General features: G+C 46.1%; 3 non-coding genes across 3 annotated transcripts; 1 reads left to right on the forward strand and 2 right to left on the reverse strand.

Moving 5' to 3' along the window:
- Window positions 1–321: 321 nt before the first annotated feature.
- TRNAC-GCA (transfer RNA cysteine (anticodon GCA)) lies at window positions 322–393 on the forward strand. Its single transcript has one exon. It is a non-coding gene; the product is annotated as a tRNA-Cys (tRNA).
- A 3,670-nt stretch (window positions 394–4,063) lies between these two features.
- Window positions 4,064–4,135, reverse strand: TRNAC-GCA (transfer RNA cysteine (anticodon GCA)). Its single transcript has one exon. It is a non-coding gene; the product is annotated as a tRNA-Cys (tRNA).
- Window positions 4,136–12,431: 8,296 nt separating this feature from the next.
- On the reverse strand, window positions 12,432–12,503 carry TRNAC-GCA (transfer RNA cysteine (anticodon GCA)). Its single transcript has one exon. It is a non-coding gene; the product is annotated as a tRNA-Cys (tRNA).
- Window positions 12,504–13,490: the final 987 nt, after the last annotated feature.

Below are 13,490 nucleotides of genomic sequence, written 5' to 3' on the forward strand. Positions count from 1 at the left end.
GCACGGCCACTGGTCAGTCACAGTTATGTCACCGTCCCAGTGTGCTCGACATACAGTAGAGGCTCAATATCTGCTATTGTTGAAGAGCATTATCTGGATGATTTTAAAGATCTCCCTACCTGTAAAGGTCAAGAAGGCTACCAGGGGGGCCTCAGTCAGGTGCACATAGAAGAGACAGGGGAAGAGGCAGGGCTGGTTCACAGCAGGAGAGAGGACAGAGCTCAGAGAAGTAGAACAGGCCAGGACGTCCCAACCAGCAAGACTGAGTCCTGGTGTGTCAACACAGGTAAAAGGTGTTAATTATGCCCCCCTTCCAGGTCAGGGGGTATAGCTCAGGGGTAGAGCATTTGACTGCAGATCAAGAGGTCCCCGGTTCAAATCCGGGTGCCCCCTGCTTTGCCTCACTTTTAGTCCACTTAATCCCCAAGTGGGTGCTGTATCACCGGTTCCCCCAGGCCACGACACAGGAAGAAGAAAGATGAAGCAGATCAAGCTTTTTGACCTACAACTTCTCAGAAAGTGCAGACACTTTCTGCATTTAGAGACGCTCCCTCAGGTGAATTGTACCACATTGAAGTTTACAAGGCACAGATCCCTGCCCCCAGTCCTCGTGGGTCTCACTCAGCTCCAGCCTGAGATTTTCCTGTTTATAGGAGCTCGAATCTCAGATCCATTTGATTCCCAGAGAGAGGGCTGAGTATGTCTCCATCTCCTGCTGTTTGCTCCAAGCATCCCACGTGGGCTACATAACACTGGAGTAGTTGAAGCAACAGGAGTATCATGTACCCCTACAGTGGAGTAGCTGCCTAGCTTCCTGAGCTCAGCATGCTGGGCTGTGGGTCAGGGGCCCTAGCCTAAGGCTCCACGCCCTCAGGTCCTAGAGGTCCCACTGGGGCCTACTCCAGACTCACAGAGCCACATCCAGCCCTGCCCTGACGAGGGCCTGGGGAAGAGCAGGATTCTGGTTGGCTTTGTGGGACTAACGTCAAGGAGTGAGAGAGTGGAGAAGGTGGTGGAGGAAGTCACCTGGGGCTTCCCAGAGGGCTGGCCTGATCCTCCTCACCTCTTTTCTCTCTCTCCTCAGTGCAGAATCATGGGTTCCAGAGAGGAAAAGGAAGCTGGAAAATCAGTGGGTAAGAATAAGAACAGGTAAGGAGCATCTGTCCTTAAAAGCTCATCTCATTATGATTGTCTAATGAAGACCTCTGACCTCTGTGATTACACCTGAAACTCCTTCAGAACACTGAGCTACGTCTAGTCAATCCACAAGACCTGCTCTACTGAAGACGGACGGCATTCCTGCTCACCATTGCCTTCTGCACAATCCTCTGCCTACCCCCATCCATCCACAGCCAAGGACATCTGTGTAAAAGCCATGGCTGTGTCAGTGGAAGGCCTTTGGACTAAATTGAAGCCATGGTTCCCCAGCTGGGCTGCCCATCACAGCATCTGGTGTGTGAGGTGGTGAGAGCAGGGAGTGAGTTTCCATGGAAATAAAGTTCATAGGCTTCCTGTCAGACCTCCCAAATCAGAATACTTGAGAGTGGGGCCAAGAGACTATTTTTAAGAAGCTCACTGGATGATCCCCATGGAATGTCAGAATTAGGAACCACTGATTTAGTTTGGTGCTCCATGTTGTAGGCTTGAAAAGAGGCCATAATTAAGAAACATGCCCAAGCACACCTGATTAATAATAGGGTTTGGACCAGATCCCACATGGCTGGTCTTGGGTTCCTTCCACCCCCGCAACATTGGGGCAACACACGAACTGGCCTACTGCCTTTACCTGCTTCCCATAGCTGAGCCCTCACTGGGTCAGATGAGACAGATCTTCCCCGGAAATGACCAGAATGATTTCCACCCTACATCTAGTACTAAATGAGATAAGCTCACAGGGGCATGGGAATCTGAACCACGCACCTCTTGACCAAGAGTCAGCTCTCTTCCCCTGAGCCAGGAGTCCACTTCAAACTGTCTCCTAATTGATACCATTTCATGGTGGTGACCTCCCCAGGGAGAGACCCTCCATAACCCATTCATTTCTGTTTATCCCTGGTCAGCCCCATGTCCTGCCTGACTCACCCTCTCCTAGCCATAAGCTCTCTCCCCTTTCCCACTGACCCCTCATGTGAGTGACCAGAAGCCTCCTTTGCCCTGCCCGGCACCTTCCCTTCTCCTGTCTCTGGCTGGCGCACTTTCTTCTCACTGGACCCCTCCCCTCCGCTTCTTTCCTTCCTCCACCTCCTCCCCAGCCTGTTTGTTCTAAAATCTCCCCAGTTCTCCCCACCCTCATCCTTTAGACCACAGCCTGGACTTTGCTTTCTTTTCCATCTTCTACCTTTTCCTCCTCTTCATCCCAAGGCCAAATCTGTGAGCTGAGACCAGGGGAGGCATTTGGCCAGAAAGGCTGAAGCCATCCTCCCGGTGAGCAGCCCCACCTGCCTGGATCATCAAGGCATCAAGGTAGGTGCACTGACCCCTGATGCCTCATATCAGGGGTCAGCACAACTGGAGGGGCAGGGATTGGGCTTAAAGCTGCCTGTTTGGGAACCAAAACCCAAAGGGGCTTCTGACCTGGGATGGGGACCGTCTCCCTCTGCAGGCTGAGCCACGGCCCAGAGAAGTCTGAACACACCCACATCTCCCATACAAAGACAGATCTGCAGGAGGCCCCGCACTGTCCCCTCTGGGAGCCACAGGCCGGGTGGATTTCAATCTGTAGCACAAGGATTATGATGGGTTGGAAAGACCCCCTAGGTGTTTTCAGTTATCACGAGTGGGCAGCTTCTGCATTTGGTGGGTGGGGCCAGGGTGAGGGACACTGTGAGCAGCTCTGTCTGTCGTGATGAGAGAGGCTGCTTCAGCTGCCATGGGGATCTGGTGGCCTTTGGCATTTGTTTGGATCTTCATATTGATTTCTCCACTTCCTCTCATAAATCTCCTGTACAACTTTTGGAGTACTGTTCTCTGAGAAATACCTCAACTTTCATGCAAGAGACCAGGGAGGCACTGAATTTAGCAACTGCAGGATCACATTTTGCCTCTGGCGTTACGTTTTGTCGCGTGGTGCCTTAGATTCTCTCAGCACGGTCATTGAAAGCCCCGTGTGCCCTACTGTGCATTGAATGAAGAAGCTGGACTTTAATCTAGTCATTTCTGGTGTGTTAGAATCAGCCCCCGCCCCTGCAGCTTCTCATCCCGTCTTAAGGCAGCAGTAACCGGCCGTCTTGCTCTCGCTGGGCACTCCATTTCAGCTGACCACAGGCAGCAATTTATTTAGCTTCCAGGAACCCTGGTCTGCTAGACTCCCATCGAGGAAGGGCGACCTGGACTTCTACTGACTTAGTAAAACTAGGTCTGACAATTAACCCCAACTCCCACACACTCCCATTTCCATGAGGAGCTCTTGCTTGCACTTCACTCCTGGTAGCAATTACTATACTAGCCACAGCACACAGGTGTGTGCGTGTGACTACCTGCCTCTGTCTAACAGAAACAGATGGGACCACGGCTGACAGGCCATCAGGAGCCCATGGCACTGGAGGGAGGGCGGGAGAGCCCACGGCCAGAATCACAGCCAGGGCAGGAGCCTCTGCTGCCCCCGCTGGACACTGGATGAGCCACCAGCCCTGCATCAGAGGCTGGAGCTCTGCCTCCCTGAAATGAAGGACAGTCGGTCTCCTGCTTCTGTATTTCGCTCACTCCACAAGTCTGAGCTGGGCCCTTGGCCAGCAGTCACGGGGCAGCAGTATTTGGCACATTTGTTTGGTATAGCAGGTTGCAGAGCTGTGCTTTCCAGAGACTCACACTATTTGGGATTGCTGAAATAAACGAAGAAGGTTCGGGTGCTGGGAAGTCAAAGAATAACACATATTTCCACTTGAAGCCAAAAGAGAGGGGCTGACTATCACAGTGGGGTTGGGTGATGGAGTTCACTTAGGTCTGTGAGAAACACAGAGTGAACCCCTCAGGTCCTGGCCCACCTCTTCTCTCTTCCCTCCTCATGGAGGGTTCAATGTTGGGGGGGGCAACAGCTGTTATAGGGGATAAAAGCAGACATGTTAGGGGGCACCTGGATTTGAACCAGGGACCTCTTGATCTGCAGTCAAATGCTCTACCCCTGAGCTATACCCCCACCTGCTCACTTGTGTCTAATAAACACCCTAAACCTGTAGAGCCACACCCTGGCTGGCACCATCTTGAGATGTGTTCTTGCTAGTGCTCTGCCATCACACACCCCTGCAAATTGATGTCCTTTCTACTATGCCAGCCCCTATCCCCGGATCTGTACACACTTGACTGCCACCTCTACTTATAACCAGCATCCTTCCTTCCCTCAGCCCCGGGTGAAGGCCTGGCATTGAAATCATGAAGGTTTGCAGCTAGAACATTCTTCAGACTCACCTAGAAGAGCAGGACTCAGAACTGGCTGCTCAACAGACCCTTTGAGGTGAGGAGGAGGTGGGCAGGGCTGGGAAAAGTGAAAGTTCTTGGGCCCCACCTGAGAACCCCTAAGCCAGACTCTCTGGGAAGGTGACAGGGACAATGCATGCTTCTAACAAGCTCCTGGTGATTTTGACTCACAGACAGTTTTGGAGGTATTAATTTAATCTGTGCCCTTCACGGTACAGATCTGAAAAAGTGACAGTAATTAAAATCATGCCCAAACAAAACACACCTGATTAATGACCAGGTTCATGACTAGAATCCACGTTTATGATTGAGGCCTCTTTGCACTAAACACTCTGGGCAGGAGAGGAGAGGAGCTGCCCCCTTTATTTCTCCTCGTCTTCCCCCATTTTCTCCTTTTGCTTCATCTTTCCATATGACAGATGGAAGAAGTATCCTGAAGAGAAGATGCAATCCATGGAAAAGTGATGAACGGGGAATGAGGGAGATTTATGGTCACTGGAGCACAGACACAGGACAGAATGAAGGCAAATACGTGGTCAGAACAAAAGGACGAGCCAACAAGTGACACACAGACTTGAGCAAGAGGCTACTTAATATGTAGTCAAAGACGTGCCCCTGTTTCCCCTTTCTGTCTAGACTTTCCTGATTAGCCCCATTTCACCCCTGTCGTCCCACGGCATCTCCCCAGGATCCAATGTGTATTGTAATCTCTCCTCGTTTCTAGTGAACTAGGGGAACTGACCCATGAACCTCATTTAGACAGACCTCCATCTGGCTTTGAACTTGCTCTGTCCTTCCACAAAGCCTTATCACATGACTTCCAGAAATCTTCCCCGCCCAGAACCCTGCCACCTCCTCCCATAGGGTGCCAAGCTGGAGAATCACTGTGTAGAGCTGGAATCTTCCTTCTTTCCTTCCCTCCTACTTAAGTTTTATCTTTGCTGACCCACTCCCTGCACTCTTTCTCAAGCTTACCCTCACCCTCAGCACATTGGTTTACTTTGGGCTGTGTCTTGTGTTTCTTACTCTCTGCTCTTCCCCCTCTTCTCATTTCCTATTCCTTGGCTTTTAAAGAAAGATGCCTTACCAGAGAGGTCACAGCACCATGCTGGTCCGAAACCATCAGTTCGGCATGGCTGGACCACGTGGGGCCAGGCACGAGGACTGGCTATGTAAGCACTCAAACCCAGGCCTCCAGCATCCCCTGGACTGGGACCAGGGATTTCGTCCTGTGTGGACCTTTCTGCTGGAAGTTACCACTATGAGGCCAAAAGACCATATAGATCCCCCAGGATTCAGAGAAAGAACAATCATCCAAAGGGGCATGGCATATGGAGAAAAGAACAGTAGGAACGATGTCAGGGAGGTGGAGCCCAAAATTCACTGTGATTTGTGAAGGAGGATCAGGGCAAAGACAGAGCGTTTTCTTCTTTTTCTTCTTGAGGCAATAATCTATTTAATATTTCGATTATAAATACACTTCCAATATAGAAAATGTAATTTCTCTAACGTGCCTTGTAGAACTTAAGAATATGGCATGTAAAGTGTTAAAAGATTAACAGGTTAGGAAACACAAATAAGCAGGAAGAAAAAATTAAGTTACCTGTAATGTCATCAGCTAAACAAATGTTAATATTTTGACACCTATACATCCAAATTTATAGCTTAGAATCAAATTTCTTCCTAGGAGAAAAGTTCAGCTAGTCACTAGCCACTTGGTGGTCTCCCTCCAGGCTTTCTCTCCCTTTGGCCTCTGTGTTCACTTCGAAACATTCCTATTCCTTTCCTGAAAATGAAAAAGAAAGTAGGAGTTAAAGAATTCGGTTTTGTCATCAGGCCTTTATGCTTGTTTCTAATGAAAAATAACTCTTAAAACCACATTTGTGGAATTTTCTTCAAGGTAGGATGAAGGAGCTTGTGGCATGCCAGTAGCCCTGCCAAGAAGAACTAGAGGAGTCAGTTGATCAATGAAACTCACACTTTAAAGGCATCAGAGAATTGCAGAAGCAGCAAAGACTGGACGAGAGGGATGAGAGAGCCTCTTAGAAGTGAGTTGAAAGGCTGCAGCCACATTTTACCTGGGGATATTTTCCCATCTTGGGTGCAGGCTGACAAACGGGGCTAAGCAGAGGGCTGCTGCCAGGGGACTGAGGAACCAGCAGAGCTTTCAGTGGCCTCTCAGGGTTAGAGGGACGAGATTGGAGACTTGGAGGACATCACACATCTAGACATTCGCTGAATTCTGTAAGTATGTAGGGCAAAAAGCTACAAAACTAAGCAAAAACCTCTGAAAAAGCAGAATAGAATTTACAACAGTCTCATGGTACTGAGAAGCTGAAAATCCACCAGGAAGGGGCCCCTGAGAACACATCAGGAGAGAGTGGAAGCCCTGGAGGGGGTGGTGAGTTGACACCGATGACCTGCAGCCACTGTTTCCCTGAGACACTTGCCAATTCTGGGCCCAGCGAGGGGCTGAGCTTCCAGTGTCGGCACCAGCACAGAGATGCCAGGAAACAGAAAGACCAAAAGAGCTTTTGGCAGTTGTGCAGTGCTGAATGTAGAAAATGGAGACTTTGGGGTCCTTAAATATAGAACTAGTTTCCCTTCCTCAAGATAACTGCTGTACTATGAAAGTTCCATGAAGCAAGAGGCTAGAAATCTAAGCCCAAACCCTCTAAAAGAAGAATAGATTTTCCTGTATTTCAGGGCTGAAGAGACAAAGAAACTTTCCAGGTTTGCTGGAAACAAATCTGGGAGGGCCACACTCTAAGACTGGGACAAGACACAGGTAGAAAGAGTATCACCAAAACTGCATTTTTGTTTTTCTTACCAGGAAAGACTTCTCATCCCCTTATTGGTTTAAGGGAATCAGCCCTCAACTATACCCTTCCTTCAGAAAAAAGAATGAACTCTGTCTAGTGGAATATAATTTCATCTGGGGCCTTTATTCTTTGAATACACAAAGTCTGGCATTCAATAAAAATTACTAGATTACCAAAAGACAGAGCCATATGAACGAAAACTAAGAGAAAAAAATCAGACGATAGAAGCAAGTGATCTAGATGTTGGATTATAGAATTTAAAATAACTTTTATAATACATTTAAGAAAACAGGGAAATGGAGAAAATGGGAAAAAGTATGGAGAATTTTGCCAGTTATAATTTATAAGAAAAAATTAAAAGGAAAGTCTAAAACTAAAAAGTACAATATTTAACATTAAGAATTTAATGCACGTGTTTAACAGGAACTTGGGCACAGTGGAAGACAGGATTAGCAAATAAGAAAACAAATCAATAGAAAAATAACTAAATTGAAGTACAGAAAGGGAAAGAATGGACAAAAATAAAAAAAAATAGGAGACAAATGGGACACAGTTAAAAGTATGTTATTGAAATCTCAAAAAGAGATGACAAAGAAAATGGTGTAGAATAGAGATTTAAAGGAATAATTGGGGAGCATTTTCCAAAATGTATGAAAAGATCAACCTACCAATTTATGAAACTTGTGAGACAAAAGGAAGATAATACAAAGGAAACCACACCTAACTACATCATCATAAAACTGATTTTGAAAAAGACAGAAATCTGAAAGAGAACCTGAGAAAAACTCAATTTTTTACGATTGACAACTGACTTATCAACAGAAATTATGGTATTCAGGTGACAATGGAACAGGATTTTCACAGCACTGAAAGAAAATAGCCCTAGAATTCTATACAACAGTAATTAGTTTAAATACAAATTTATTAAAAGCTTCTATTAAAATGTAAGATTTCCAGACTGAATGGGAAAACAAAAACCCACTATAAGCTACCTACATGAACCTCATGTTAAACACAGGGACACAGAAAAATGGAAAGTGAAAGTATAAATAAAGATACTCTACGCAAATACTAAACAAAAAGGCTAGTGTGGCAATATTAACGTGATGCAAAATATACTTTGTCAGTCAGCACTTCCACAGATAAAAATAATATTTTAAAATGATAAAGAAGTCAGTTCATCAGGAAGATATTATAGTTCTACATCTAATTGCACCCAATAACACAGTTTCAAAATATATGAAACAAAAATGAAGAGAACTAAAAGGATAAATAGACAAATCCTCAATCCTAGTAGATGTTAACACATCTTTCTCAATAGTTGATAGAACACGCAAACAAAATGTCAGTAAGGATGTGGAGAATCTGAATAACAGAACTAACAAACATGACCTAATTGATATACATAAATTAGGATACAAGCAAGAAGGAAAGATGTTGTGACAAGGAAGCAGAACACAAAGAGATCCTGGGAGGGGGACAATGTTCTATTTTTGAGCTAGGCAGTGGATACCTGAGTATCTATAAGTATTTATTAAACTGTACTAAATTGTACATATAAGTACATATGTGCTTTTCTGTATGTATATTTTACAATTAAAAATCCATTTATCGGTACTTTCGTACACTACTGGTGGAAGTGCACATCCACATGTCTTTTCTGGAGAGAAACTTGGCACTATAAAGGTTTCAAATATGCACATGCAGAAATTCCATGTCTAGGAATTTATGCTAAAAGCAAAACCAGATGAAAAACAGAGACACATCTTTAACAAGACCTTTTTCAGGTAGTACGTAAGGGTGGAAATTAGAAACTGCACAGATGTCCGGCAAAGGAGGGTTGGCTAAATAAACTAATAGCAGCCGTACGGAAGAATCCTATGTAGACACAACGAAAGGTGTCCTGAAAGGTTTTTTATTAGCATGAAAAGTTATCAAGACTTTTTAATGTTAAAATACAATAAAACAGGAAGAATAGTTTCATTTTTGTGAGAAAATTATATCATATTGTAAACATATATTATCCCTGAATTGACCTATTTGCATATATAACCTATTTGCATATCTCCCAACAATTTAGTTTTGCTTAAAAAAAAAAAGCAATGAGTCCAATTGCCTGTGTCACTTAAACAAGCATTGCTTTTATCTGAAAAGAAACTGATCCTAAAAGAATTGAAATGGGTCAGTGGAGACAGGTCCTGAATGCCCAAAACCTGCTCTCTTCCTGATGATGTTGCACGGAGGACCCAGCATCCAGGCTGGTGGTCTCACAGCGCAGGGCTATCCCGATTCAGAGCCTCTGACCTCATTTTGCTGACTCCAATGCTTTTCTTATTTGGGAGAGTTCTTGCATTCCTGGAGAGCCAGATACATTTTTCTTACAAAGCTTCTGTCCCTCACCCACTGGCTGTTCCAAGCATGTCGTCAAGTAGCGCTTCCAATTGCTGGAAGTAAGGAGAGGGTGCAGGCGGTGGTATCAGTTGGTGTTTTTTCACAAAGTGCTTAATTTAAGGAAAGGATTTGTGGGAAACATCACAGAATTGCTAGGAAGCAGAGGACAAGGCTTGGGAAAGGCAGGACCAAGTCAGCCTCAGAGATCACAACAGCAATCTCACCATGAGGCCAGAGTGGTCTGGGAATTGCATCTGCATGATCCAGAACCAACTACCCTAGATGCTTTGTCTCTGGCCATGGCTTGAATTCCAAGAAGAGAGCATCTGCAGGAGCCAGCTAGCATCAGGGCACACCCACCTCCCAGCTATAGAAGGTCCAAGGTTCCACTCCTACCAGACCATATCCGAGGAAAACTGGGATGCTATCAGGAAGGGGACATGGATGTTGGGAAGGCAAAAAAACTTGTGTATGTCCACGGCATCAGTTATTATTGAGACATTTGAATCAAGAAACGAACAGGAATGGTTGCTGTGTTCGCAATATGGAAATAGTTGTCACAATTGGACATATGAGAGAATGGGAAATTTAGGAGTTCAGCATTTTCCTGTTCTTTATCTTTTGTGTCTGTCAAATATCCCTTTGAACTCAGTATCAAGGCTGTTTCTCTTATTACAAAGTTCAACTTATTATTGGATAACAGCAGGAAGGCTAGACCATTACAGACATTCAAATGAGAGACACGAAAGTTGTGTGTGTGTGCATGAGTTAAATATTAGAACAAAGCTTTGGGTATTGCTGCAAATATAAAAACATATATATATACATACATGTAGGTAGCACTTGGCAACTAGGAACCACCCTGCCGTGTACTACCTACCTGCTCAGGGAGACCCTTTGAGTCTAAGTATTTTATCACTGCTGGCACCACCACCTGGGTAACAGGAAAAACTCCCAATAAAGGCTAAGGTGAGGGCAAGATGTAACAACTTGTCTTTCAAGTTTGAGGAGCTGTCCTGACACCTTCTCAAACTTCACTGGAGTGGCTGTTGCTGAAGTGGCAATTCATACAAGATGGGGCGAGCTGTGAGCCCACCAGGACTGCAATTGGACGATTTGCCTTTGTTTTTTTTTTTTAGCAATCACAGTCATTCAGCAGCACGAGCTGAGTTTTCCAGCGCAGTCATCGGAAATCTGCCCATTTCCATCTGTGTCAGGAGAAGAGAATATAGATATTTGAGCTTTCCATTGTATGTCTTTGAGCTTCCCAAGGCTGTCAGACTCGGCTTGGGCCTTCGTACTGTTCTGGACTAACACTGGTCCCTGAAGGTTTTGTTCTCAGTGGGAAGTTTATTCCAAGAAGGACTGACACTCAAAATATTTAGCCACAGCTACAGCACAGACACTGACCAATCAGAATGAACGCCAGCCATAAACAGCCATTAAACGCCCACCAGATGAATAAGCTGCCTGGAATCCAGGTGGTCAGTTGCATCTCTGTGATCAATTACTCAGCTACTTTACAACTGACAGCCTTGGGCTCCCAGATTGCCAGCCCTGAAGAATCAACAGGATTTCCACTTCCTTCAATCCCAAGTAGGACAGAAAACCAATCCTACATCCACCTCATTTTCTTTAAGGTCTTTTGCCTGCAAGCCACTCCAATTGTTGTATCAGCCAAGGCACATTGTTACAGAAACAGAAACTGGCTGTGCTATGGAAAAAGACATGGCACTCCTTGTCGGGGTGTCAGGGAGCTCCCAGCACTGCAGGAGAAGTTGGAGATGCAGGCCGGTGAGGCAGGGGGCACCCAAGGAAACCTGGCCAGCCAGGCTCTCAGGAAAGTTACACTGGTCAGGAAGCTGCTGGATGCTGCCTGAGTTCTGCCAACCCTGGAATTTGTGTCAATTGGTCTATGAGTGTAGTATGAGTCAGGGGCACCTGTTCGGCCAAAAGTGCCAGGGGGCAAAGGGAGAAAGTATAGCCTTTAATTTTGACTTCTGCAGCTGCAAGCAGAGCCATTTCTTCCACCAGGGCTCACACAACTGGGGAGCCTCAAAACAGAGAAAGAAGGTTGAAAAGTTGGGGAAAAAAAGAAAAAGAAAACATATCTGAATTGGAATCAGGGACCTCTGGATCATCCAACAAATGCCTTACCCAGAAAGAACCAGTGTTGCCTAATGAGCATGTTTCAATTCTAGCTGTAATGCAGGAGTCGAGTTATCACCTAGCAGTGCTGTGCCACTACACCTGCCACCACCCTGCCATGCCCACATCTTCCTCAGTCTCCCACATTCTCCACCTCTACAGGCCTGGCCACTGTCTCTGTACTACAGATCTGCGTCCTGCCTTCCCTCAGTCCTGGGCTGAAGGCACTAGCTTGAAAATCGTGGTTTAGCACAGTTGTTTAGGATGGCATAGTGTTGTAAGTTCCAAAATAATGTTCCAGTCACTTAATCATATGATGTTAGGATTGAGGTTAGCAGGGGAGTGTGCCTCTCAAAATCAAAGGTCCTAGGCCCCTCCTCAGTCCTATTAAGCCAGAATTTCTAGGAGGTAATCTGTATTTTTAATAAGGCCCTCATTAGGTCTGACAGTCAGGCTGGGTAACCTCTGATTAAGTGTGTTCCTCCATAAAATAAACTTTAAAGAGGAGCACTTTATTAAGAACTTCTGAAACACACAGATCATTAACACACAGCACCACAGCTTCTGCCAGAGGAAGAGTGGTGAAGAGGATGTCTTCATGGTAAGTAAAACGCAGCAGACCCTCTACACAATTTGGCAATAAAGCAAACAGACAGCAGGGGGCGCCCGGATTTGAACCGGGGACCTCTTGATCTGCAGTCAAATGCTCTACCCCTGAGCTACACCCCCTGGCCTAGGAAAGGTTCCTCCCTAGCATATTTCACCTGTGGAACCACACCCAAGGATTCCAGAGCATGCCTTGATTTCTATCTGTTCCAAATCAGCTTATGGAGACTGGCAGACCCACCACAAACTGACTAGAGACCACTCTTCTGGCCACAAGTTCACATTTCCACTTCCCAGAGACCTCTCACTGGTCTAACAGGCAGGCACCTTTCCACTCTGTAGCCACAACCTGAATTCCTTCAATAAACTCTAACTCTTCCTCTCCCCTCACTCAGTACCTGGCGGGCAGTGTAGGGGCGACAGGGGACAAGGTATGAGAATCATGCTGGATAGTCAGCTGTTTCCGCACAAATGCTTCATAACAAATCCTCCCCAAATTCAGACACATGCGACAATAAGCATTTATTTTCAAGGTCATAGGCCAGCAGCATGGATACCAATCAGCTGATCTAGGCTGTCCTTGACCTGGTGGCCCTGTTGCATGCCGTAGGTCCCTCCGTGCTTAGTTTCTCGCTGTGAGCTGGGCTCAGGTCTGCTCCATGTCTGTTCATTCTGGCGTCCAGGATGGAGGAGTGGCAGCAAGCAGGGGAAACTTTCCTCATACTGATAGCAGAAATACAGACAGGCAAGCCCAACACACGAGCAGGTCTCCAGCCTCTGCTTGAGTCACGTGTGCTGACATCCCAGCAGTCAAAGCAAGTCTCAGGACTGAGCCCCAGACCAAGGGCAGTGAAATGCGTTCCACTTCAGAAAAACATCTTGGCAAAGGGCCTGGATGGAATCATTGAAGGACTGAGGCCAACACTTTACCATGGCCTAGCCTCTTGGTCATAAGTATTTACATCGCCCCCACGTGCAAAATACGTTTAGCTTCATCCCAAGGGCCCACAGCCTCATTCAATCAGACAAAGTCCAGGATCTCATGAACTGCATTAGATCCAGATGAGGCTTCTCTTGATCCAGAGACCCATGAACTCAAAAGACAAGTTA

Source organism: Equus quagga, chromosome 8 (genome assembly GCF_021613505.1).
Source record: "Equus quagga isolate Etosha38 chromosome 8, UCLA_HA_Equagga_1.0, whole genome shotgun sequence".
In the NCBI taxonomy this organism is placed as follows: domain Eukaryota; kingdom Metazoa; phylum Chordata; class Mammalia; order Perissodactyla; family Equidae; genus Equus; species Equus quagga.